The sequence below is a fragment of the Odocoileus virginianus genome, chromosome 30 (assembly GCF_023699985.2).
Source record: "Odocoileus virginianus isolate 20LAN1187 ecotype Illinois chromosome 30, Ovbor_1.2, whole genome shotgun sequence".
In the NCBI taxonomy this organism is placed as follows: domain Eukaryota; kingdom Metazoa; phylum Chordata; class Mammalia; order Artiodactyla; family Cervidae; genus Odocoileus; species Odocoileus virginianus.
The window spans coordinates 37463975-37490884 of NC_069703.1; the positions used below are offsets into that span (position 1 = coordinate 37463975).

At 42.4% G+C, this 26910-nt stretch overlaps 1 long non-coding RNA gene across 3 annotated transcripts; it reads left to right on the top strand.

Moving 5' to 3' along the window:
* Positions 1-1897: 1897 nt before the first annotated feature.
* LOC139032238 (uncharacterized) lies at positions 1898-23123 on the top strand. 3 transcript variants are annotated; one of them, XR_011484768.1, is made up of 4 exons: positions 1898-3568; positions 9269-9383; positions 18221-18399; positions 22952-23123. It is a non-coding gene; the product is annotated as an uncharacterized lncRNA (long non-coding RNA). The 3 variants fall into 3 exon arrangements; XR_011484767.1 differs by having other exon boundaries at positions 1899-3568; positions 9273-9383; XR_011484769.1 differs by lacking the exon at positions 1898-3568 and adding an exon at positions 3584-3675.
* Positions 23124-26910: the final 3787 nt, after the last annotated feature.

Sequence of the window (26910 nt, forward strand, 5' to 3'; positions counted from 1 at the left end):
AGGATCTTAGTTCCCCAACTAGGGATCGAACCCATGCCCCCCTGCAGTGGAAGTGCAAAGGTCTAACCACTGAACTACTGGGGAAGTCCCCAGAGATATTATTAATTCCATTCCAAGCATGAGAAAGTTGAGGCTAGGAGGTTACAGGATACAGCTGTGTAAAAAATATCCTCGCCCAAGGATACAGCTAAGTGGAAGAGCAGAACTCAAACTGAGGTCTGTGTGGTTCTGAAACTTTGCTCTTAACAGGGTACTGTCCCACCTCTCTGCTTCCAAGAAGCCCAAAATCTACTTACCATGTTCCACAGAGCTGTCTGGTTATCACTCTCCACCTCAGCTAGCCATGTGGTCATAAAGGTGCCTATAGTATTGGGGTCTGGTCTCAATTAGAAGATGTTGTTAGAAAGTTGTTTTCCCAGCTGGCAAAGGACAGAAAACAACTTAGGGAATTTGGGGAGTTTCCTATGGGCAGTCTCAGAAGGTAGTGAGTTCCCCATAGCCTGGGCTAAGGCAGAGAACTAATGAGACTTGTCAAGATCTTCGAGAAGATTCCTGTTGCCAGGTGGGGACTTATTTAGATGATTTTACACATCCCCTCTGAGTCAGAGACGCCAGTTCTCAATTGTTGGCACAGGCATCAAAGTCCCTAATTGTTTCTTGTATTTCACCCACTTACATTTTATGTTTTTCATGGTTATTTCTGGGACAGGCACCCTCAGAGAAAAGGCTAGTTTCCCCTAAATGTTAAGCATCCAAACATTTGGTACTTTGATTAACATATGGATTTAATCCTTGATCTGGCCATTCATTTACTGGCAATGATAGTAGGCATGATTGAGGTCCTGCTTTATGCTGGGCACAGTATATATATCACCCCTAATACTCAAAGCAATCTCATGAGGTGGGTATGATCATTTCCGTCTTATAACAAGGAAACTGAAGCTAAGAGAAGAAACTTGCCCACCAGTCACCAGCAAGGAGGTTGACTGAGCCAGGTTTTGAGCCCAGGTCTATTTGGCCCCAGGCTTCCCTGGTGGCTCAACAGTAAAGAATCTGCCTGCAATGTAGGAGCCTCAGGAGACACGGGTTCAATCCCTGGGTTGGGGAGATCCCCTGAAGGAGGGCATGGCAACCCACTCCAGTATTTGCCTGGAGAATCCCATGGACAGAGGAGCCTGGCAGGCTACAGCCCAGGGGATCGCAAAGAGTTGTACACGACTGAAGCAACTAAGCAAGCACACAGGCTATTTGGCCCCAAAGCTCATTCTAGGCCACTCTGCTGCCCAGCCTACATTTCATCCCACACTGACTTGTAAAATTTCACAGTTAAAAGGGCTCTAAAGGCCTCAACCCAGTCTCCACCCACGACAGGAATCTCCAACAGATGGTTCTCCCGTTTCTACTCAGATACCGCCAGCGATTACGGAGACCCCCCCCCTTCCCACCACATCACAAGGCATTCCCCCGCATGGCAGGAAGGTTCCTCTGCTTTGAACTGAGGTCTTCTGCGTAGCTTCCATTTCTTGAGGGGGTTCCCACTAACTCCAAGGACTCGAGGGAGAAGTGACTCAGCAGTAACAGGAGGGAAATCTAAAGGACACCCCCATCCCCACCCTCAGGGAAGCAGCTGCAGCCACAGGCAAAGGTTGTGCTGTCAAGAGACACAGATGCGGAGGTGAGCAGGAGGGCCTTGGGAGCCGTGCCCTCCCCAGGGCTGTGCAGTGGACCCTCTGGCCCAACTCATCCCTGAAGGCAGGTGGTGGTGGTGGGAACAGCTGGATCTGCAGTCACTCCCCACCCCCAAGGCTGACCTGCTGTTTGACCTAGGGCGAGTCATTTCAGTCCTCTGAGGTTTCCCCAACGGTCAAACGCGGCTGATGTGAGTGTTAGAGGAGAGGGTGTGTCTACAGAGTCTGGGTTATAAGCAAACATCAAACAGAACGTAGGAAGAAACGCGGAGTCCGGGGGTTAAGCACGGACTCCAGTCAGGGCCGTCCTGGTTTTGTTTGTCGTGGCAGTCCGAGCGCGGGTTAGAAAAGAATTTCCAGACACAGAGCGTTTTAGAAGGGAGTGAGTTTATTAAGAGCAGGGAGCAGAGATAATGAGGGTGTGGTGAGCACAGTGGGTTGACTTCCTGACAGGCCAGTGCGAGCCGACTGAGATGCTGTGAGAACAGCGGATTGACTCAAGGGAGAGCTGACGCTTTTTGTAGGTTAATAACCAATTTTTATAGCCTCAAGACAAAGAAAATTCCTGCTGGAAGATTGGCATTGTGAAGTGAAAATTGTTCAGTCATGTCCAACTCTTTGCGACCCCATGGACTGTAGCCTGCCAGGCTCCTCTGTCCATGGGCATTCTCCAGGCAAGAATACCGGAGTGGGTAGCTGTTCCCTTCTCCAGGGTATCTTCCCAACCCAGGGATCAAAGCAGGTCTCCCGTGTTGCAGGCAGATTCTTTACTGTCTGAGGTACCAGGGAAGTTAGGTGACTAGTTAGGGCACTGTAGGGTGAGCACTGAGGTGGGCATTTTTGCCTAATATGGGGTCAGCTGAAACTCCAATACTTTGGCCACCTGATGCAAAGAATTGACTCATTGGAAAAGACCCTGATGTTGGGAAAGATTGAAGGCAGGAAGAGAAAGGGACGACAGAGGATGAGATGGTTGGATGGACATGAATTTGAGAAAGCTCCAGGAGCTGGTGAAGGACAGGGAAGCCTGGTGTGCTGCAGTCCATGGGGTCGCAAAGAGCCGGACACGACTGAGCAACTGAACTGAACTGGGGTCAGGAAGCCTGCTGGTGATAATCAGGGGGGCTTTTGGCAGCAGTTACAATGGGGCTCAGTCAGTTCCCAAGATGACCTTGTTTCTAGACTCCACTTCTGTAGCCTTGGTATGAGGTCCTGCTCAGTAGCCTTGGAGCAGGACTCCACATTGTTTACTTTTTTCTTTTTTTTTCTTGAAGTATAAACACTTCTGGGTTAGAAGCCAATGTTGATGACTTGTCTGTGTGACCTTGGGCAAGTCATTTAGCCTTTCTGTCTCAATTTCCCCTTCTTTAAAAATGGGAGTTAATAGTACTGTCTACTCTGGTAAAGGTAAAACTAAGCACCGCCTCAGAAGCACATGGCAGAGGGCCTGACACATAGGAAATGCTTAACACGTGTTGTTAACATGACTACCCACTCTCTCCTCCCAGAGGACAGACTCTTCTCTCTCTGCCTCTCTGTCTCTCTGTCTCCAGAGCAGAGATACCAGTCAACTCGTCTGAACATCTTTGTCCCACGAGAAGGAACCCTCTCAAAAAGACTGTCTCTGTCTTTTCCTCTCCTACCTCAGAGCCTCTCTCTGAGTTATAACTCATGTGTATGACTCAACCTGAAACTCCTTTTTATAAGTAATTTCCTCTGTTTCTCTTCCCTTCTTCCGCTCCACACCCACTCCTCAGGCTGTGGGCTAAATTGAGAAATCGAGGGGCAGATGACACATGCTTGAGCGGAGCCTGAGGTCTGCACCTGGGCTGGGCCTGGCGTCACTCACCCATTGCAGAATCTTCTTACTAGAGGACTGGGTAAGGACAGTCATTCCTGCTGTTATTACAGAGTGTTCCAGGTCCCAGACCCTTTGTGTGAGCATCAGGGAGCAACTGAAGGGGACTGAATATTCTCACCTGGAGGAGTAAGTAGAGGATTAGAATCAGAAGGCACGAGAGTGAAGTCAGGTCTCAACATCAGCCATGCCAGGCTGTGTGATCTCGGGCAGGTCACTTGACCTCTCTGAATTTTGTTTTCCTCATTTGTAAACCATCCTCAGAGGGTCATAAGAGTGAAGGTTCTTGCAGAGATTAGGTGCAGGAAAAATGGTAGTCATGCTGCAAGAATGCTTGATAGAACATTCAGAGCTGAAAGAAACCCTCCAGAACCAGGGATCTTAACTTGAGGTCCATGGGCTTCCCAGAAACGAGGAATGATATGTAAAAGGGTGTACGCTTGTGTAGTTTTCTTGGGGAGAAGGTTGAGGGTTCTCATCAGATTCTCAGAGGGGTTTGTGATCCCCTAAAATGTTGAGAACCATTGTGTCCAGGGGAGCAGATATTAGATTTTTACTTGACAAGCATGCGGAACAGTCTTCTCATCCCAGCACTGAACTGCAAAGACCAATGCTCCTCACCTGTCTGGAGCACTGGGCTTCAGGGCAGGTAAGTGATTTAGCCAAGGTACAGACAGCTGAGAATGGAAGGAAGCCTACTGCTGGGATTGGAACCCCAAATCTCTGACTGCAAAGCTGGCCACATTTGTATCAGGAGAGGCCCCCCTCCCCACCAGGCCTGTGACTTGCCTAAGTTCCCTCTGGTTAGCCAAGACTAGCAGGATCAGCATTGCATAAGAAAGGCGCTGGGGGGACTTCCCTGGTGATCTAGTGGTTAAGAATCCACCTTCCAACACAGGAGATGCAGGTTCGATCCCATTCAAGGCCACTATGGACATATGCCGTGATGCAACAACTAAGCCTGTGGGCCCTAGAGCCCATGCTCTACAACAAGAAAAGCTGGAGCACCACACGCAGCTAAAAAAATAAATAAATAATAATAATAGTAATAAAAAGTTGGGAATCCTCTGGCAGCCCAGTGGTTAGATGCCTTCACTTCTGGGGCCCAGGTTCCTTTCCTGGTCAGAGAACTAAGATACCACAAGTCACACAGTGCAGCCAAAAAAGAAAAGGCCTTGGGGTCACAACGAGGGAGCTGAGGTGCATACAACTTTTGGGGGAGCAGGGAAACTGCCAGCAGGTGGGCTAATCCTATTCTACTCTGAGACCGGCCCTATTCTACTCTGAGGTGACTCAGGGAGGGGGGGTCCTTTCCTAAACTCCAACACAAGCTGACAGACCAGAAAGCAATTCCACAAGTGTATTTATATCAACTATGTGAGGTTTAATTCACCATCAACAAGATGCATGGGTTATATGTATACGATCAGATGAGTTTTGACAAATGTGTACACTTGTGAAACCCATACCACTCACAAGATACCGAACGCTTTTATTACCCAGAGAATTTCCTCCTGTCCCTTCTCAATCTCCCCCAAGGTCAGAGGCAGCCACCATTCTAATTTTTTGTCTCCATAAATTAGTGTTGCCTGTTCTAGAACATGTATAAATGGAATCATACAGAGTGTGCTCTTTCATGTCTGACTTCCTTTGTTCAACATAATATCTATGAAGATTCGTCTGTGTTGTTGCCTGTGTCAGGAATTCGTTTCGTTTTGTCCCTGAATTGCATTCCATGGACTGAATGTGCCACAATTCGTTTAACCCATTCCTCTGTTTATGGACACTTTTTCCCATTTTGGCTCATATGAATATTCATGCAGGAGCTTTGTGTGGACATACGTTTTTATTTCTCTTGGGTAAATATATAGAAGTGTCGTTGCTCCATGCTGGGGTTGGTGTATGTTTAACTAAAAAATGACTCAGCTGTTTCCCAAAGGACATTTTACACCCTGACGAGCAATGTATGAAAGTTCCATTTGCTTCATACCCTTGCCAATCTTTGGTATTATTAGTCTTTTTAACTTTAGTCATTCTAGTGGGTGTGAATTGGTTTCCCTTTGTGGTTTTACTTTGCATTTCTCTAATGACTATTGATGCTGAACATCTTTTCATGTATTTACCGGTTATTTCTACATATTCTTTTGTCTGTTCAAAACTTTTGCTTCATTTAAAAACTTGAGGAGACTTCCTGACCCTGGTGGTCTGGTAGCTAAGACTCTGTGCTCCTAATGCAGGGGCCTGGATTGGATCCCTGGATAGGGAACTAGATCACACATGCTAAAACTAAGAGTTCCCAGGCCTGGCACAGCCAAATAAATATTAAAAAAAAAAAAAAAAAAAAGCAAGTATGAGTACAGTATAAGATAAATTTATCTTCTTAATGTTATATGTATAGAAAAAACCAAAATGATAGACAACAAAATGTTAACAATGATTCTTCTTTGTGCTTTTAAAAGACTTGACTAACTTTTTAAAATGAAGCTATGGACTTTAAAAAAAGTCACAAACTCATACACAAAAAATATATGCGTGTCTGTGTGTTTTCAGAACCCAATCCAGCCCCAAGCACACGTCCTAAGAACCAAACTGGTGCAGAGATTCAGAATTAGCTACTGTAACCTTGACCACAGCCCTATAGAGCCATCTTTCTGCCTTCTGGATATCAAGGAGAGTCTTAACTACTGTCCAGGGTCTCAGGGACACCATGGGAAAAAGGAATGATTTACTGATCCCCAACACTGAAACTGAGAAAGCCTAAATAGGGATGGGAAAGTGTTTTGATTGCCTGAAAAGCAACATGTTTAGACAGATGAAATTTATTTATTACATGATACATTGCAGTGATGTTGGCATCAGCTCATTTGTCAGTCAACAAACATTTCCTGGGCACATCTAATTTTTGGAGGAAAAAAATGATGACGTTGGTTTGGTGTTTGTTAAAAGGTAATCACTCTTCTTTCCTCCCATTTACCACATGCTCAGCACTTAACCGGGGCCTTGAAATGCGTGTTTTTGTTGTTGCTGTTCAGCAGCTAAGTCGTCTCCGACTCTTTGAGACCCCATGGACTGCAGCACGCCAGGCTTCCCTGTCCTTCACTATCTCCTGTAGTTTGTTCAAACTCATGTCCATTGAATCAGTGATACCACCAACCATCTCATCCTCTGTTGCCCCCTTCTCCTCCTTCCCTCAATCTTTCCCAGAATCAGGGAGTCTTTTCCAATGAGTTGGCTCTTCAAGTCAGGTTAGCTCATTTAATTATCAAAAACCACATCAAAGAGATATTATTATTTCACACGTGAAAAAATGGAATGTCAGAGAACTTAAACAACTGAAATATCAAAGAACTTAAATCCTTTAATCAGTAGTTCATGTGTATTGAGTGCTTATGGGTGCTACTCACAAGTGTACTAAGTGCTTTATAAGAATTACTGCCTTTGCTTACTTACCTTTTATTATACTCATTTTACTTAAGAGTATGAGATTAAAGTATTTTGATGTTAAATTACCTTCCCAAGGTCATCGTGTTAGAGAGTGGTAAAGCTGGTATCAGTACTGGACTTGGCATTGGTAGATTCTGATTTTGCTTTTACCATGTGACTTTAGGCAAGACACTGAACAACTCATTTTAGTTTTTTCCTTAAGTTTTTTGGAGTTTTGGGTTTTTTTTTTTTTTTTGGAGGGGCATGCAGCATCAGATCGTCCCAAAACAAGGGATTAAACCTGTGCCTCTTCACTGGGGACGTGGAGTCTTAACTACTGAGCCACCAGGGAAGTCCTTGCTTAGGTTTTTTAATGAGGATTGTTTTAAAGTCACAAATGGACTTTGTACACTTTCAAGGCACTTTAAACTTGTATTATTATTTAATCAAAAAGCATTATTGGGATTTCCCAGGTGGCCCAGTGGTTAACAGTCTGCTTGCCAATGGAGGGGACACAGGTTCAATCCCTGGTCCAGGAAGATTCCACATGCTGTGAGTCAACTCTATTTACCCAAGAGAAATAAAAACATATGTCCACACAAAGCTCCTACATGAATATTCATAAGAGCCAAAATGGGGGAAATGTCCATCAACAGATGAATGGGTTAAACGAATTGCGGCACATTCAGCCCGTGGAACACTGTTCAGGGACAAAATGAAATGAAATCCACATGCTGTGGAGCCTGGGCACCATGATTACTGAGCCTGTGCTCTAGTGTCCAAGAGCTGCAATTGCTGAAGCCCGCACACTTCGGAGCTCATGCTCTGCCACAAGAGGGGCCCCTGCAACAGGGGACCACAACTAGAGGGCAGTCCCACCTGCCACAACTAGAGAAAGCCTGAACACAGCAGCAAAGACTCAGTGCAGCCAAGAATTTAAATATGTACATATATATATAGAGAGAGAGATCACAGCCTGTACTGGGAAGCGCTGGGAGGATGCACAAATGAATAATTTGTTTGCTCTTTAGTAGTTTATATAAAGGTGATCAGATAGAAATAAAACTAAGGAACACAAGCCCAAGGGATTCCATTCTTACAACTAGACTGGGCTCTAGAATCAGACAGACCCAGGCTTGAAAACTTGGCTCTACGACCCACCATCTGTATGACTTTGGGTAAAATATCCAACCTTTCTGAGCCTCAGTGTTTTCTCTACTACTTCTGTATAATATACCTAGTTTACACAAGTGTTTCAGAGGACTGAGTTAAGTAAAGTGCCCTGCACCATGTTTGGCACTGAAGCAGACATTCAATCAGTGGTAATTATTTTATTTACATGCTGCAGGCAAGGTCCCTTTTGTCTATATCCCCTCTGACTCTCTGCTTCCTCTTCTTCCTGGGCACACAGCTAGACTACACTTGATATTAGATGTGCTCATGTGACAGAGCTCTAGCCGATGGGATGCGAGCAGACATTATCTGTTCACAAAATCCTCCCAAGAAGACCTCCCCATCTCTTTCTCCTTTCTGCAGTTTGACAAACATAGTCACTTTGGGCTTTCTGTGGTGAGATGGCAGAGCCATGAGATGGAGAGAGCTTGGGTTAATGAATTGGTTTAGAAGAAGGTCACGTGTCAATCAGGGACACTTGTTCTGGACCTCACTTTAGCCAAAAATAAATTGTTCATGGGTTTCTTTCTTACCCCAGCAAGAACTACCCTAAGAGATCAACAAAAGGTCCATTCTCATCATCCACAGCCTCCAAGTCTCCCAGGGTCTGTCTCTTTGCACCTGAGAAGCTCACACAGGGCTGTACCCCTCACTCCACACCTCTTCAAACTCTGCACCCCCACTCAGTAGGCACAGTTATGAAATGATGGAAGAGCTCATGACTGAATTCTGCATTCAGTGTGTTGGAGAGTTTCTATGACCTAGGACTCCTGGAAACATGAATATGATCTCAACCTAAACAATTAAGTCTCCAGTGAAAGATAACATTCTGGGGTTGGCAGGTTTCCAGAGGAAAACAGTCTGAATGGGATGGCAGGGTACCTTGTAAACATATTCCCATGAAATCTACCCACTCCCCTGTAATTAAACTCTCTTGCACACAAATGTCACTATGGCTGTCTTTCCAGGTTTCCATCAAGTCCCGCCTCCTCCAGAAAATCAGTCTTAATCATTTGAGCCCCATAGCTTGCTTTTGCTTCTTTTTATTTTTGTTGCTTGCAACACTCATTTGACTATTGTTTTTTCTTCTTTTTTATTACTCTTTCTTTATGCTTTTCTCTTTGAGGCAGAGAAAAATGATAGAATGAAACTGGAGGAAAAGTGTCTCAAGGAGAAATCATAAAAACACTGAAGCCGAGTTATTGTCCCAATCGTGTCATTTACCAGCTGTGTGACCTTGGGTAAGTCACCTCCTTCTCTGGACTTCAGGTTTCTCATCTGTAATATGAGGGACTAAAACCCAACCAACAGTTCTGTTTGTTTAAAACCACTAAATATCCCTTTGTGTTATTTTTTCTTTCACTAATCCTGTGTCTAAAATCGAACCACATTGGCTGATGGGAACAGTGGCAAGAGACTGAGATTAGAAGTCAGTTAGATCTAGACTGGGCTCTCAACTCCACAGTTCATCAGCTATGTGACCTTAGGTAAATGACTTTGGTTTCTGAGCCTGAGTGATGCTTCTCCCTCACCTTCTCTTTCCTCTTCCCCTCCCTCCTCCTACTCCTTTTGTCTCCTTCTAATCTTTTTTATTTTTAAAATCAAAGTGAAAAAGTGAAAGAAATGTCATAATTTTCACTTAATAAAATAGATCCACTTAAAGTATACAGTTGGATGAGTTTTGACAAATATATATACTTATGCAAAAATTCCCCAATCAAGATATAGAACATTTACATTAGCCCCCAAAATTCTATTGCTATTAACCTCTCTACCCCCAGAAAATCACTGATTCTATTTCCAGTTTTTCCTTAAAATTTCATGTAAAGAGGGTAATATATGATGTGCTGATATACTCTTTTTTTTTTTTTTTTTGCTGATATACTCTTTTTTGTCTGTCTTCCTTCATCAGCATGATGTTTTCAAGATTCATCCATAATTGCATATTTCAGTAATTCATTCCTTTTTATTGCCAGGTGGTATTCCATTGTATTATTATACCACAGTTCAGTTATTCATTTACCTGTTCAAAGACACTTGGGTTACTAGCAATTTGGGGCTATTATGAATGGAGCTGCTATAAACATTCATATACAAGATGTTTTTAAGGATTAGGTTTTTTATTAAAGTTTAAAAAAAATTAATTATTTATTTGGCTGCAGCAGGTCTAAGCTGCAGCTGCAGGTTCCTCAATCTTTATTGAGGCATGCGGGATCTTTCGTTGTTGTTGTTCTGGCATGCAGGCTCCTTAGTTGTGGCATGAGAGATCTCGATCTCTGACCAAGGATGGAACGTGGGTTCCCTGCATTGGGAGCATGGAGTCTTAGCCACTGGACCACCAGAGAAGACCCAAGACTTTTTGTAGACATACGTTTTTACTTATCCAGTAGAACTGCTGGGTCATAAGTTAAGCATATGTTCAACTTTATAAGGAACTATCAAACTGTTCTCCAAAATATTTGTATGAACCACTTTACAATCCCATCAGCCACATATGAGGGTTCTTGTTGCTCAGCAACATCGCTGACACTTGGTGTTATGCCTGTTTAAATTGCAGCTTTTCTGGTGGAAGCATACAGATATATCTTATTGTGATCTAATGTGCATTTCCCCTGATGCCTAATGATGCTGAGCATCTCCTCATGCGCTTGCTCATTGTTCATATATCTTCCTTGGAAAAGGGTCTGAGCAAATCTTTCGCTTCTTTTTCCCCGAGTTTTCTTATTATTGAGTTGATAGGTTTTTTAAGACGTATTGCGAATACATTTTTTAACGTATTCTGGATACAGTTTCCTTGTCAGAAATATACATAAAAAATATTTTCCCCTAGTATGCAACTTGCGTTGTCTTTAGAAGGGCAGAAGACTTTTTTTTATCAAGTAGTTTCAATGTAAAGTTTTACTCTGATGGTTAATTTTCTTTTTTAACTCTAAGAAAGCTCTTTCTTTCTTTCTTTCTTTTTTTAAGTGACTTTAAAAGTTCTTCTTACTTATTTATGTGGTTGTGCCTGGTCTTAGCTGTAGTACATGGGGTCTTTGATCTCCCTTGCAGCATGCAAGGATCTTTAGTTGGGGCATGTGGGATCTAGTTCTCTGACCAATGATAGAACCTAAGTTCCCTGCATTGGGAGCATGGAGTCTTAGTCACTGGACCACCAGAGAAGTTCCTAAGAAAGCTTTTTCTATCCCAAGTTCTCAAAGATTTTCTTCTATGTTCTTGCAAAGTTTTAGCATCTATGATTAGGTTTATGATCCACTTCAAATTAATTTTTTTGTCTGGTATGAGAGAAGAGTTGAAATTTATTTTTTACTTATGGATATCCAAGTTGGTTCTGCACCATTTTTTGAAAGACTGACTATCCTTTTACAGCACTTTTCTTGGTAACCAATTGACCATATACATGTGGCTCTGTCCCTTAACTCTCTATTCTATTGAGGTATATGTCTTAACATAATACCACACTGTTTTATTATTAAAGCTTTATATTATAGTTTATACTATAGTATACTTCATACTATAATATTTAAAGTAAATATTTAGCTTGATAATATTTAAAGTAAATATTAATATTGAGGTTAAAAGTATGCCTCTCCTGGGACTTCCTTGGTGGTTCAGTGGTTAAGACTGTGTACTTTCAATGCAGGGGGCTCAGGTTTGATCCCTGATGGGAGAACTAAGGGTCTCACAAGCTGCTCCACAAAGCCAAAAAAAGTCCCCCTCTCCTGAATATTTTTGTGTTTCCTTTTCCTTGATTTTGTGCAGTTTCACTGTGGTGTGACTCTTCTTTTTTTAATGTTGACTCAAGAACAGAATTACTGGGGGGGCATAGGCTAAATCCAGAATTCACTTGACTGTGTACTGGCAAATTGTTCTCCAGAATGGCTATATTGGCTCTTGACTCTCTATATCCCCTCATTCTGGCTAACAGTTAACATTCCCCAGCTTTATAATTTTTACTAGTCTCATGCTACAACCTGACATCTCCATGTTGTTTTTATTTTTAAAATATTTTTCTTGCTGTTTTTAAAAACAGCTCTATTGAAATAAAACTGACATATGATAGACTACACAGTGTAATTGGATGTTTTGACATCTGTATACACCTGTGAATCCATCTTCACAAAGAGGTGATGAATCTTTCACTTCTAACCTTCCTTGTGCCCTTTTTGAGTCTGAGCTTTTTTATCTGCAAAATGCAGCTCTGGAGTGAGAAAATATGATGTGAGCTTAATTTGTGGACTGGCATATATAGTGGGCACTGGGGAAATAGATCTAGTACTACTGCAACTATACAGCTAGGCAATTAGGTGGCGAGATAGGCCCTGAAGCTACACTGCCTGGATTCAACGCCATTTCTGTTATTTGCTTCCTTGGACAGATTATTCAATGTCTCTATGAATTAACTTCCCCATCTGCAAAATGGGAATAATAGTGTGACACCTATCTCAAAGGATTAAAAGAGTTAATATGTGTGGAAAAAACTTTTTTCTGTGATAAGTAAAAGAACAATTTTAGCTAGACTTTTTGAAATTTTGAAAATATTCATTAGACCTTCTCTGACATATGGGGGTCTGGAACTCTAGCTTTGGAACCTCTGAACTAAAGTGGTCTTTCAGTGTCTGGCAACTCCTGCAAATGTGATCCTCTATGATTTATCTAAGTGATAATGGTAATTCTAGGAGTCACCACAAGAGGGACTATGAATTAACTTCTGTGGACTGTGAACAACTCAATAATACTTATCTACTCCGATACTAGGGAAGATTGAGGACAGGAGGAGAAGGGGGCGACGAGGATGAGATGGTTGGATGGCATCACTGATTCAATGGACATGAGTTTGAGCAAATTCCAGGAGATAGTGAAGGACAGGGAAGCCTGGCATGCTGCAGTCCATGGGGTCGCAAAGAGTCAGACATGACTTAGCAACTAAACAACAATCTACCTACTTGGAAATATTGATAACAATATTGATATCTGAGGAACAAGCTCCTTCTTAGTACAGACAGGGCTTCTGTAAGTGACTCATTGCTAGTGTTTTGTCCATCCTGAGTCTCTACACTGTAATGTACATGTGACCAAAAGGACAAAGACATGTTTAATATTAAGTAGCAGTTTTAATAATAACAACAGTAACCAACATTTACTGAACTTACACTCTGTGTCAGTTCTAAGTGTTTTTCATTAACCTATCAAGTTAAGTGGGTATTCTTATTATCTCATTTCCCCATTTTAAAGATGATAAAATTGAGGCCCAGAGAGTTAGGAAACTGGCAAAAGATCCCAAGTTATTAGAATGATATATAGTTATTCTAGGAACATCCTGTAGTAGAGAAAAGAGCAAGCCTATTTTGATGAAGTGCTTTTTGTCTTTTACCTGCTCTTACTATTTATCTGACATTACTAAAATTTATACAAACTGGCGAATGAATCCACCAGATGTGCAGATAAATGTCCAAAATAAGAGTTCCCACTAAACTCAGTCAGCCGATGATGCCATCCTCACAAAGAGAAAAACATTGAATTTAGAGTCACAAGAGGCATCAAGACTTAGTGAAAAGGACACATCTTTGGGGTAAAAATAACTAGGTTCAACTTCTGACTTTTCCGATGGCTGTGACCTTGGATATTAATTACCTTGGCTCTCTAAGCCCGTTTATTCAGGTGTTAAAAAAAATTTATATACGTCATTCACAGAGAGTTGGTGAGGTATAAATAAACTAGCTTTTGTAAGAGCACTTAACAGGTTCCGACGTAAAGTAGGAACTAAGGAAATGCTTAGGTGGATGTTTTGGAAACCTTAGAAGCAGAATCGGAGACAACGATCCTTGATAGGCGATTAATTAAGGAAATCCTCCAAGAAGCCAGAGACGGCCAAGGAGAAGCAAGGCAAAAAGAGAAAGAAGCCAAGCAAAAATGAGGTTTCAGGTAGTCCCAGAAAGTGCAGCTTAATCCCTTAGGGAGCTCAGGAGTATCAATTCTACTGGAGACAGTCAACTGAGTTTGCAAATTCCCACCTCCAGTTAGTCATTTGCTAGAGGCTAGGGAAGAGAGATTGGAGAAGGAGATGGCAACCCACTCCAGTGTTCTTGCCTGGAGAATCCCAGGGACGGGGGAGCCTGGTGGGCTGCCGTCTATGGGGTCGCACAGAGTCGGACACGACTGAAGCGACTTAGCAGCAGCAGCAGCAGGGAAGAGAGAGGACTTCCTAGGTGCCACTAGTGGTAAAGAACCCGCCTGCCAGTTCAGGAAACAAGAGACGAGTGTTCCAGCCCTGGGTCAGGAAGAGCCTCTGAAGTAAGAAATGGCAACCCTCTCTAGTATTCTTTCCTGGAGAATCTCATGGACAGAGGAGCCTGGTGGGCTACAGTCAACAGGGCTGCAGAGTCTGACTCAACTGAGGTGACTTAACACCACTGCACGCAAAGGAGGAGGAAAGAAGCAAAGCCATCTAGCAGCCTGAGGACCGTCCTCCGGGGAAGAGCCGCAGGTACTGGTTATTGGAAACAAAAGCAAACAGCTCCTAAAAGAGGTGGGGAGGAACTGGTAAAAGATCTGAGAGGATTTGGGGTGAGCAAAAATAGTATCTGCTACAGGGTTTGAGTTTTTTCCTTCCTTTTAGAAAACCTGGGTTCAAGTCCTTGCTTTGCCACTTACCAGAATCAAATGCCACATTATAATGAAAGCCTTCTGGAAATTTAAATGTTAGATGTGGGAATTCCCTGGTGACTGAGTGGTTAGTATTCCGAGCTTTCACTGCCATGGCACAGGTACAATCCCTGGTTGGGGAACCAAGATCCCGCAAGCCACGTGGTACAGCCAAAAGAAATAAACAAACAAAATGTTTTAGATGAATTCCTTATTGAGCAAGCATTTATAGAACTTCTAGTATAAACAAGACACAGTACTAGGTGCTGGGATATACACCTTTAAAAATTTTTCATTTTATTTATTTATTTTGGCGGCACTGGGTCTTTGTTGCTGCTTGAGGGCTTTTTCTGATGCAGTGAGCGGGCGCTACTCTAGTTGCAGTGCGTGGGCTTCTCACTGTAGCGGCTTCTCTTGTGGAATACAAGCTCTGGAGCGCAGGCTTCAGTAGTGGTGGCCCACGGCCTTAGTTGCCAAGCAGCAGGTAGAATTCTCCCAGACCAGGGATCAAAACTGCATCCTCTGCATTAGCAGGCAGACTCTCAAACACTGGACCACCAGGGAAGTCCGGGATCCACCCCTTGATGCAAGATTCATAAACAAGGAGCTTTACATCCAGGGAAGGAGTCAGATAAGGAAAGAGAAAATTACCTATGTGATAAGTGATGTTATTATAGTATGGTGGGGAGGGGAGCCACTGGTACAAAGAAGGCTGTGGTCAGTTCTGTCAAAGGGCCAGGTGTCAGGAAAGGTGTCAAGAGGAGCTGATGCCTGAACCGAGTCCCAAAAGATGGGGAGGAGTTGTCAGGCAGAGAGTGAGAAGAGGCATCTCTGGCAGTGGGAACACCATGAGCAAAATCACACAGTGGTGAAATAGCATGGAGTTTGAACTTAATTCCATAAGGCAGTGGGAGCCTTTGAAAGATTCTGATCTGGGGAATGGCTTCGTCAACCTTCCTTTTTTTTTTCTTTTTCTTTTTTTTTGACCATGCCATGCAGCATGAGGAATCTTAGTTCCCCAACCAGGGATCTAGCCCATGCCCCCTATAATGGAAGCACAGAGTCTTAACCCCTGGATTGCCAGGGAAATCCCAACCTTGCATTTTAGAATGATCACTCTGGCTGGCACCACAAGGGAAGAGAGACTACACAAGATGGTCAGATGGGAAACAATTAGCGCAGCCAAAGAGCTTAAGGAACATTGCCATTTATTTATCTATTTTTGGCTCCTCTGGGTCTTTGTTGCTGCATGTGGGCTTTCTCTAGCTTCAGCGAGCAAGGGCTGCTCTCTGCTTGTGTGGGCTTCTCGTTGCGGTGGCTTCTCCTGTTGTAGAGCACAAACTCTGGGCCTTGGGCTTCAGTAATTCCATACCAAGGTCACAGGTGCGAGGCCTTGCACCAAGGCCACGGAAGTGGAGCTCAGAACCAAGGTCACCTCTGGAACTGACTGGGCCCCATTGTAACCGTTGCCAAAAGCCCCCTGATCTTTCCCAGCCTGCTTCCTGACCCCACGAATAGTGAAAGTGTTAGTCGCTCAGTCGTGCCGGACTCTGCGACCCCACAGACTGTAGCCCACCAGGCTCCTCTGTCCATGGGATTCTCCAGGCAAGAATGCCGGAGTGGGTTGCCATGCCCTCCTCCAGGGGACCTTCCCGACCCAGGGATTGAGCCCAGGTCTCCTGCACTGCAGGCAGATTCTTTCCATCTGAGCCACCAGAGTATTCTGACCCCATATTAGGCAAAAACGCCCACCCTGGGTGTACTCACCCTGTAGTGTCCTAACCAGTCACCTAGTGCCACCCTTCTAGCAGGAGTTTTCCTTGTCTCGAGGCTCTAAAAATTGGCTCCTAGCCCACGAAAGCGTCGGCCCTCCCTTGAGCCCGCCCACTGTTCTAACAGCGTCCCGTGGACTCTCCTGGTCTGTCAGGAGGTCAGCCCGCTGAGCTTGCAGGACTCTCATTATCTCTGCTCTTTGTTCTTAATAAACTCACTCCTGTCTGAAATACTGTGTCTGGAAATACTTTTCCTAGCTGCCCTCTGACTGCCACAACTGTTGCATTGTCTGGGCTCTAGAACGAGGGTTCACTGGTTGTGGTGCAGGGACTTAGCTGCCGCACGGCATGTGGGATCTTCTAGGACTGGGGATCAAACCCGGGTCCCCTGCATGGGCAGGCGTATTCTTAACCACTAGAACAACAGGGAAGTCCTTAATCTGCTCTTCTAATCTGTTTTATTTTTATGTTGCATTTTAAGCACACCATCATGTCAAATTTTTCATGTAAATAATTACAGTAGCTTCAGAATATTCCACCAAGTAGATGATCCTAACCATTTGCTAGTTGGTGGGCTTTTGAGTTGCTTCTGTAATTTTTTTCAATATAAAATGATCATTATGATAAACATCTTTGCACACATGGCCTTTTCTGAATTTCAGATTCATCCTTTAGAAGACGTTTCTAGAGTGAAATGATTAGGTCAAGGGAAAGAAGGTTCTACAACTAGAAACAATAGTGTCATTTGTCCTCCCATTTTTGGGATATTCCATCAGCCATTAGCTCTACTTCACAATAGTAATTGAGAGCGATACTCTTAAAAAAAAAAAAAAAAAGGAAGATTTTAAACTGTACTGAAACCCTTAATCAACTGAGGAACATTTTAGCTCATCCAACCTGTTTCTCTGCTGTTGTTTCTCTTTTGAACAGCAGATGGCAGGATAATCCCACAACAGGTGGTCATGACAATTTAATTGCAAGAAGAAAATTGCTTCTTTTCCCACATGTATTTCTTTCCCGAGATAAACAGCATGTTGGGCATCTGCCTCTTTATTGGAAGTAAGATATGTAAGAAGGTGGGTTTCAGCAAGGAATATAAGGTAGTCAACGTAAATTCTGAGCCTTAGGTTATTACACTGTGCAAAAACAAATTTCTCAGAAAGAAGCAAATGGAGGTTGAAAGCCGATTGTTAAAATTCCACATATTCTAGATTTCCCCAGTTAATAATCATAAAAAGTTTATAGCCAGAAAGTCACAGAGGCCCTTCTGTTGTAATTGTTAGAGCTTAGAGTCAGTGGGAACACCCTTCTCACCCAGGGGATTTTAAAAGCCAATCCCACCCCCTCCCCACAACCCTTTCCCCTAGCACTCATTTCCCATCCCTTCACAAAATTGCCAGGGTAATTGACTCTTAGATGAGATGAGTTTGACTTTCTACCCTGATTTTGTAACAGAAGTTCTTTTGGTGAGGTTCTTTGTTTGAAAATGCACAATAAAAATGGCTTTAGAATGACTTCAGAGGACTCTCTTTTTCTGGTGCCAACAACAGATTCCAAAGCAGCTATTATTCGAGGTGGGTGATAGGATCCCTTGAGACTGTTTAAGTATCGGTTTTCAAAGTGCTTAGGAACCTGAAATGTCCTGTATGGTATATTTGCAGGTGCATAATTGGCCAAGTGCTCCAGGGGTTATAAAGACTGCCTTCCTGTAGTTGGAATAGACAGATTTAGCCTCTTACTGAAATTGAAGGCTGCAATGGCGATAACAAATCTGATTCTAACTCTCCCATGTCACTGCTGCCCAAAGGTGCCTTTGTCTCCCAGGAGAAAGAGGTTGGAGGTAAGTGAATGGCCCTTCACCAGAGCCGTGTAGAAAACACTGCGAAGAAAAACTTTTGTCCTGAGAGAGTACGTTTAGGGCTATTGCCTGTGAAGCAAACTTGCTTTGTTCACAGCCAACCTGCCTGAATGCAAATACTGTGAGGTGACTGGAACTGTGGAGAAGCAAACTGCTCTAAAAGCAGGCTTCCAGTGGGAAACTTCAAGCATACAATGGCTTTTGTTTTTGTTTTAGACATAATTCTCCAACCTGGCTTTTTTATTGCACTAACCGAAATAAATTTGGATAAACTTAAAGGGTTGCCTTGATGTCAGAAGAAAACAGATATTGTCTCTCCTGCACACATTTGAATGGTCATACATAACACTAGATACATCCAGATAAGAATGCACCTCCTCCCATAGAAAGCTTTTCTGGAACAGAATATCACCAAGAATGTTCACTTTGGGGCTTCATGGTTCCAGCCTGTCTTACCAAAACTTTTAAAGAGTTTGCCCGCTCTTTCACTCTTTCACTGCAGTTAATACTTACATGTACTTAGTAGTGTTCTGAACTCCTTTTATTCCTCAAGGCTCGTGGCATTTGATGAGACCTGTGAAGCAGGAGCTTTCATCATACCAAATCCAGGGTGGTGTTTAGTGGAGAAGGGGCTAGGAAAGGGGTGGGGGAGAAGCCCATGCTTTTTACTAAATCAGTGGGAAACTAGTGGACTCTTTTTAAGATTAAATATCTTTAAATATCAGGATCTCCGGTTATGAAGGCATGGGTGAAATTGCTTCTCTCAGACAAACCTGAGGTGGAGGATGTAGGTGTCACATTCAAATCAGAGAGGTGCCTCTCAACAGGAAAGATTTAATCAGCTCTCCTTCCCAGGATCAGCTGCCAGGTTTGAACATTTACTTGTCTGTGTTCCAGGCAGGAGACACTGCTAATTATGGGAGCAATTCCCATGGATACAGAGAAGAATTGTCTGAGCTGAGGAGTCAAAGCTCAGATCAAGATGGGGCTAAGAGGAAAAAATACCCCCAACATTCTCAGGGAAATTCCAGAGTTGTCAAGGGACATGCCTCCTCAGCAGGAATGCCCCTCTATCTGGCATTTGATGATTTAGAAACATCCTTTCCCTCACTTTCCTAACTCATGTGTTAAGAATCCCTTTGTTTGAGAAAGGAATTTAAAAAGTGGTTTCTTTCATTCAAACATTATGTGATAAAGTTATCTGGGGGAAAAAAAAAACAAACCCTGGGCTCCACCAAGAGTGATTTTCATAAATGACTGTACCTGAAAAGAGGCCGACTTGGCCATCAGGGCAGCCAAAATGGCACAAGCATTTGGAATCTGTTGCCTTATCCTTGGCAAAGATACCACCAGATCCTTTCTGCTATATGTAAAGTAAGCTGTGGCAAAACTTACCTATCTTGTGGTACAAAACCTAGACTCACAAGTGAGCTGAATTTATATTCTGCCCCTCTTCTTTCTCCATTATGCAGAGCACCTGCTCCTTGTCCCTCCCCCACTCCTCCAGCTGTCTGTCTGTCTCATTTGTGTCAATTAAGGATTCAATACTGCTTGATTTAATTGAATGACTTTCCCTGTATAGAATCCCAACCACAGACAGGGACCAACTATCACTCCCATTGCCCAGAATAAAAAACTCAAAAAAGCCAAAGGCATGTAAGTGTGTCTTAGAAAAGAGTAACATATGTGTAATATACATGTTAAATAAATATGTCACATAATATTTTTAAGAAGAAACAAAGAAAAGAGAAAGGTATTCAGTAAGCTTTGTAGTGAACCAGAGAAGGTGATAGGGGCAAGACTAGGCTCCTGGACATACCCAGTTATATGACTGGTAGCCTGCCAACTGGTAGTCAGCACTGCATAAACCAAGATCATTTGATCCACTCAATTTAGTTAAAGCTTTCAGAAGTTGCTGAGTTTTTTTTAATTTGTGCTGGGTCTTCGTTGCTGCGCTCGAGCTTTCTCTAGTTGAGGTGAGCAGGGGCTCCTCTTTGTTGCAGGGCCAGCTTTCTCACTCCTGTGGCTCCTCTTCTTGCAAAGCCTTGACTCTAGGCTGGCTTGGCAGTTGTGGTGCACGGGCTTAATTGCCTAGAGGAATGTGGAATCTTCCTGGACCGGGGATCGAATCTGTGTCTCCTGCATTGGCAGGTGGACTCTTTACCACAGAGCCACCAGGGAAGTCCAGAAGCTGTTCTTAAGGCTTCAAAACCAAAGAATCAACTGGAAGAAATAAACCTCTGCCATGACTTCCTAGTTTAAAAAGTGAACGATTTTGTCTTTCTGTTCATTCAGTCATTGATCAAATAGGCTCTGTTCTTTAGTCACCTGCCTCTATTCATTGAGCCAGGCAGTGTTCTAGGAGCTGAAATCTGTGTTCTAAGAACAGAGAATAAAATCCCTGTCCTTAGGAACTTATATTTTGAAGGGCAGGGGGGGAAGCAAACAAGAAATAAGTAAACCTACAGTCTACCTCATGGTGTTCAGGGTTGTGGAGAATCAGACAGTACGGTGAAGGGAGATGAGGCTTATTGTTTGGGTAGAGTTATCCATTTTACAAAGGGTGATCAGAAAGGGCCCCCTGAGCTAAGACATTAAAAAAATGGAGGACACTTTACAAACATTAGAGAGAGAATTCCTGGCAGAAAGAACAGCAAATGTAAAGGTCTTCAGACAAGAGATTCCCTTGTTGAAGGAGACTAGTGTAGCTGAATAGAGTGAGCTAGGGAGAGATTTAGGAGCTAGGCCAGGGAAGCAGGAGTGTAGGGGGCAGAATTGTAGGGCCTTGGAAGTCATTAAAGACTTTTATTTGAGTGACATGGGAAGTCACTGGAGGAATGATTTATGTTTTATGATATGACTTATGATTTAGAAGGTTTATTCTGGCTGCTTTGCAGAAAAAAAAGAAGATAGGATAGCAAGGGCAGAAGCAGGGAGAACAGTTCGGAGGCAATTGCAGGAATCTAGGCAAAAAACAATGGTGTCTCAGATCAGGACAGCAGCAGCAGAGATGCTGACAAGTTTTTAGATTTCAGAGGTAAACGTACCAGGATTTGCACTCCTGGGTGTTCATTGGAAGGACTGATGTTGAAGCTGAAACTCCAGTACTTTGGCCACCTTATGCGAAGAGTTGACTCATTGGAAAAGACCCTGATGCTGGCAGGGATTGGGGGCAGGAGGAGAAGGGGACGACAGAGGATGAGATGGCTGGATGGCATCACCGACTCAATGGGCACGAGTTTGAGTAAACTCCAGGAGTTGGTGATGGACAGGGAGGCCTGGCATGCTGCGATTCATGGGGTCGCAAAGATTCGGACAAGACTGAGTGACTGAATTGAACTGAACTGAACTAATAAGAGGGGAGGGGTATATGAGAAATAGAGAGGAGTCAAAGATACTGTGGATATTTGGCCTGAGTAACTGTTAAATAATCTGGTGGGATGAACAGAGAGACCTTGAATCATAGGTGAGACTAAATTTCAAATCACAGCTTTGGGCTAATATCGATAAAATCTTGGGCAAGTCACTGAATCTCTCTGAGCATCAGTTTCTTAATCAGTGGGAAAGTGATAATGACATAATACCTTACTCACGGGTCTATTAGGGCTTCCCCAGTGGCTCAGTGGTAAAGAACCCACCTGCAATGCGGGAGACGCAGGAGATACCAGTTCGATCCCTGGGTCAGGAAGATCCCTTGAAGAAGGAAATGGCAACACACTCCAGTATTTTTGCCTGGAAAATCCCATGGTCAGAGGAGCCTGGCAGGCTACAGCCCAAGGTTCACAAAGAGTTGGATACAACTGAAGCAACTCAGCGCCTGCACGCGCGCGTGTGCACACACACACACACACACACACACACACATGGACAAGTCTATGGTGAGAACTGAATGGGATGTTAAAATGCTGAGAAGAGTACCTGGTACAGAGATAGTCCATAAATGCCATTTGAATGTGGGAGCAAATAATGTCTTTTGAAATATTATCAATCTGGGGCCTTCTCAATTCTCTCTTCATTAACTTATCATCCTCCATGGGCTCCACTATATTTAGAATAAAAAAAAATCTTTCCAGAACCAGGAAGATCCATCATGATCTGGCTTCAACTACCTGTCCAACCCACTGGCCACATCGACCTTCTGTTCAGCTGCTAAGAAAACTTGACAATTTTCTAGTTTCAGAATTATCACACACTCTTCTCTCTGCCTGCAATGGTCCTCATCCAAGAGGCTGGTGCCTTCTCATCCTCCAAGAAACTTACCTTCCTCAGAGAGACGTTTCCTGACCATCAACTTCAAAAAATTTCCCACCATTATTCTTGCTTTCCATGTTTCTTCTGGGAATTCCTTGATGGTCCAGTGATTTAGGACTCAGTACTTTCACTGCTGGGGCCCTGGTTCAATCCCTGGTTGGGAAACTAAGATCCCCACATGGTGAGGGTCCCCCCCAAAAATGAGGGTTGTCCTTTACATTCAGAAAAGTTAATCACAATTTATAATTCTCATCACCTAATTATTGTCTGTCTCTTCTTCTAGACTGTTCCATGAAAGAAGGGACCACCAAGTATATACACAATTCCTGGCATAATCCTGGCTCATAGTAGGCTCTCAATAAATATTCGCTGGAAAGCTGAGTGACAGAAGATTCTCACTGGTATTCTGTTGCTGTTCTTTAAAAAATAAAAAGTCTCATTTTTTCTGCCTTTTGCATAGTTCTCTATTGCATTTCATTGGCGAGTGGGAACACTTTACTTCGTTGAATCAGAAAAGCCCTTGAAAACAAAACAAAGAGAAAAAAGAAAGAAAGCCCTTGACTTTTCTTTTGTGTATTCTACACTGGGCTTAACATTTATGTATAGTACTAACACTGATTCGTTTTTTTTTTTTTTCTGTGCTCACTTCTCAAGGTTATACTTGTCTTTAGAGGCAAGTGACAAAAGAATAGGCCTTAAAAAAAAAGGAAAAAGAAAAAGAATGGACCTAAGTTTCAGATCATCTAAGAATCCTCACTTCTATCTATCCAAAGTACTTGAATAGGCAAAGAGAGTGGGGAGGGAATTCCAAGGAAGGAATTTCAAGGAAGGGGAAGCATCAGCAAGAGCATGTAGCATGCAGTTTGGAAGAAAATTAGGAAACATGCATAGTTTCTGTCTCTAGATTTTGGTAATTAGGGCAAGAATGTCAAAGATCAGATTGACTATCTAAGGTTGAATGAGCTGAAAATATTCCCTCATCTATTTTCTAAAAGAATTTGTGTAAGATTGATCTTACTTCTTCCTTAAATGTTTGATAGAATTTTCCAGTGAAACCATCCGGGTCTAGAGCTTTCTTTAAGAAAGATATTTATTAATAAATTTGATTTCTTTAAGAGATATAGGACAATTCGCATTTTCTACTTCATCTTGTGTCAATTTTAGTAAGTTGTGTTATAAGTAATATCCTGAATGCTAAACTGAATCTTATTTTCTTAATGAACTGTATTTTGGAGTCACTAAAGTTTTTTATGCAAAAGAGTAAAATTTTGGAAGTAAAAGTTTGGGGAAAAGGTCAGGGAAAGGGGAGAAACTGACAGTAGACTTTTACAGAAATGTGAGAAATAAGTGACAAGAGCCCTGATTGGGTGGTTTTGGAAATAAGGGGAAAGAACCAAATTCCAGTAATATAACCACTTCTTTATCTACCTCTTTTTGCCTGAACTGGGTATTGATAAATTTTAGTACTTAATGGAACATTGTGCTGCTTCTAGCATCCACTCTGCCCTAGGTGGAAAGCATTCCTTGTACCAGAGCCCAATGTAGAAAGGTATAATGTTTCTGCTGTGATTTAGACTTCCAACCACTAAGACTTAGGCCTCAGGAACTGGTGCCAGCTGTCTGTCCTTTGGGCTTTAACTTCACAACTGGCTTTTCCAATATACTGTTGTTATTTCTCTTTTTTATATGACAGATGTGGTTTCACAGGGCATCTAGAGGTTGCTCAAATTCTGTAAGTAAGTACTATGCTGTAGCTGTTTTCCTAATTTGGGAACTGAAATGGCAGCTATGATAGAGGGAAGAAACATGGAATTTAGAGTCAAAAGACCTGAGTTTTAACACTGGCTCAACCATTTATTAACTGTGGGACCTATGACAAGGCATCTAATTTCTCTGGACCTTAGCATCCTCATGTGTGTACTGAACATAATGCCAGTTTTGCACATATCACAATTTGTTCTGAGAACCAAATGAGGAACTATTTTTCATCTTTTAAAAACAAGCAATCCATTTAAATTTCAATGTCTAATTGTTTATGTGAATAATGTTTTTTAAAGTAATTAATTAATATAAATGGGATCTCTCAGCTGAAAATTACAAGAAACTTTATTTGTTGGTTTGTTCGGTTTTAGGATGGTATTCTATGCCCTTTAAGTGATTATGGTAGTACTGTTAAGCTTTCAGGAAATTTTTTTTTTTTTTTGCTTTTCAATAGAAAATCTTCAACTAAGCCTTAGAAGACTTTACAGTTGAGGACTGAATAACTTTCAAGGGGGAAGTTATTGTGCATTTAGCAAAGACACTAGTATTTGATTAGAATTTGCAAGACCTAACTCTTAACCTATAATCTGAGAGGTATTAAACCAGTTATTGGGAATTTTCTTTTTGCAGATATCTACATGGCTTGCTTCCTCACTTCCTTTAGGTCTTTACTCCAGTGATACCCTCTCAGAACTTCCTTGTCCATTCAGTTTAAAATTTAACATTTCCCCCCAACACTTCTCATTTCCATTCTCTGCTAATTTTATTCTCCATGGCATTCATCATTTAATGTATAACATGATTATTTATTTAGTTTATATGTTGCCCTTCACAAACCCTGCTCATGAATTTGAGCAAACTCCAGGCGATAACGGAGGACAAAGGAGCCTGGCATGCTGCAGGCCATGGAGTCGCAAAGAGCAAGACACAAATTGGTGATTGAACAACAGCCTCCATGAATTTCATCTGTTCATTGTTGTATCTCTAGAATACAGGACAGTCCCTGGGACATAATAGGCACCCAATAAATATTTGTTGGGTGAATAATAGAAGACTTCAAGGGTTTTCTCTTTTGAATTTAATAGTGTAAGAATGTGAAAAATCCAGAAGATAATGTTTTGACAAAACAGTAATGGGACTCTTAACTCAGATGCTTCTTCTAACACCATCCACAGCAGACCAACATGTCCACATTTAAACTGTTTTCAGCTCTAGGAACAACAATTGTAAATTTCTATGGTCACTGTTTACTTTATTGAAAATTGTAGCATTCAGGAAGAAGCAAAGGGGTGCCCAAGGGGTCATCTTCTAAGAAAATGCTCACCCAAATCTTGGGCTCTGGCAGTTTGCATGTCAAGTAAGTTTAGGAATCATTAAGATAATCTCCTCCTCTTACTTCCAGAGGATTCCCTCTGAAATACTAGTACCCCAGGAGGGGATCACAGCTTAATCCTGCATCATTTAACACTTGAGTTGGATTTAGTATATGGGGCGAGGACTGAGGAGGAAGATACATTTTACCAATTTTGCAGTTATGCCTGGAGTTTTTTTCACATACCAAAGTACCTTTTCCCCTAAATATTACTTCACAGAAAAATACTATAGATTGTAACTGATTGAACAGAATAGGAAATGAAGATGGGAATGTTTCTAATCAGCTACAATTCCATCTATTCAATCAGCCCAATTTCTATAATTGTAATTACAAAGAGATCATAAGGTGGAGAGATTTGAATTCCAAACATACCAAACTGAAGCCAGCAAAAGTAAACCAGATTCTCTGCCTCCAAACCTGTGCCCTGAGGTATACATTTGGCAGTGGGAGTGCCCATCAATTAGGTCACCGTGTGATATAAATAACTACATATATTATAGTTGATACCCAGATGTTCACAGTCAAGTTGAGTGACTACTGTGTCATGTGCTGTGAGCAGTGATCTCTAACTACAGTCAAGGGCTGACTATACCTGAAGCATTTGCAAAACATACGGACTCCCGGGTCTCACTGGAGACCTAACAAAACAGAAACACAGGGAGGGTACAACTTGACAATCTGTGTTTGTAAATAAGCACTGATGATTATCATGGATGGCCATGTTGGGATACCAAGGAAGTATATGATATGGGCTCTGGCTTTTAGAACTTTACAGTTTACTGGGAAAATTAGAACTGAGATAAGAAATCAGTGAATATGGTTTCATCAGAGTGGTCAACATGTGGTACTTTACACAAACATGTGGTACTTTATATAAACATTACCAGTGTGAAGACAGAGGGGAGAAGTTAGTGGTGGGGAAGATTGAATGGAGGAAGTAAAACCTTGGTGGGCCTTGAGGTTGGGATAGGATTTAAATAAAGGGGAGAGGAGCATGTAGGAGAAATATCAGTTGGGAATTGAACAAAGGTTCAAAGGCAGGAGCATAGCAATGTGTCTTCAGAACATTGAGGCTGGCCAAATTAGGAAATGCACTTTGATGAAGA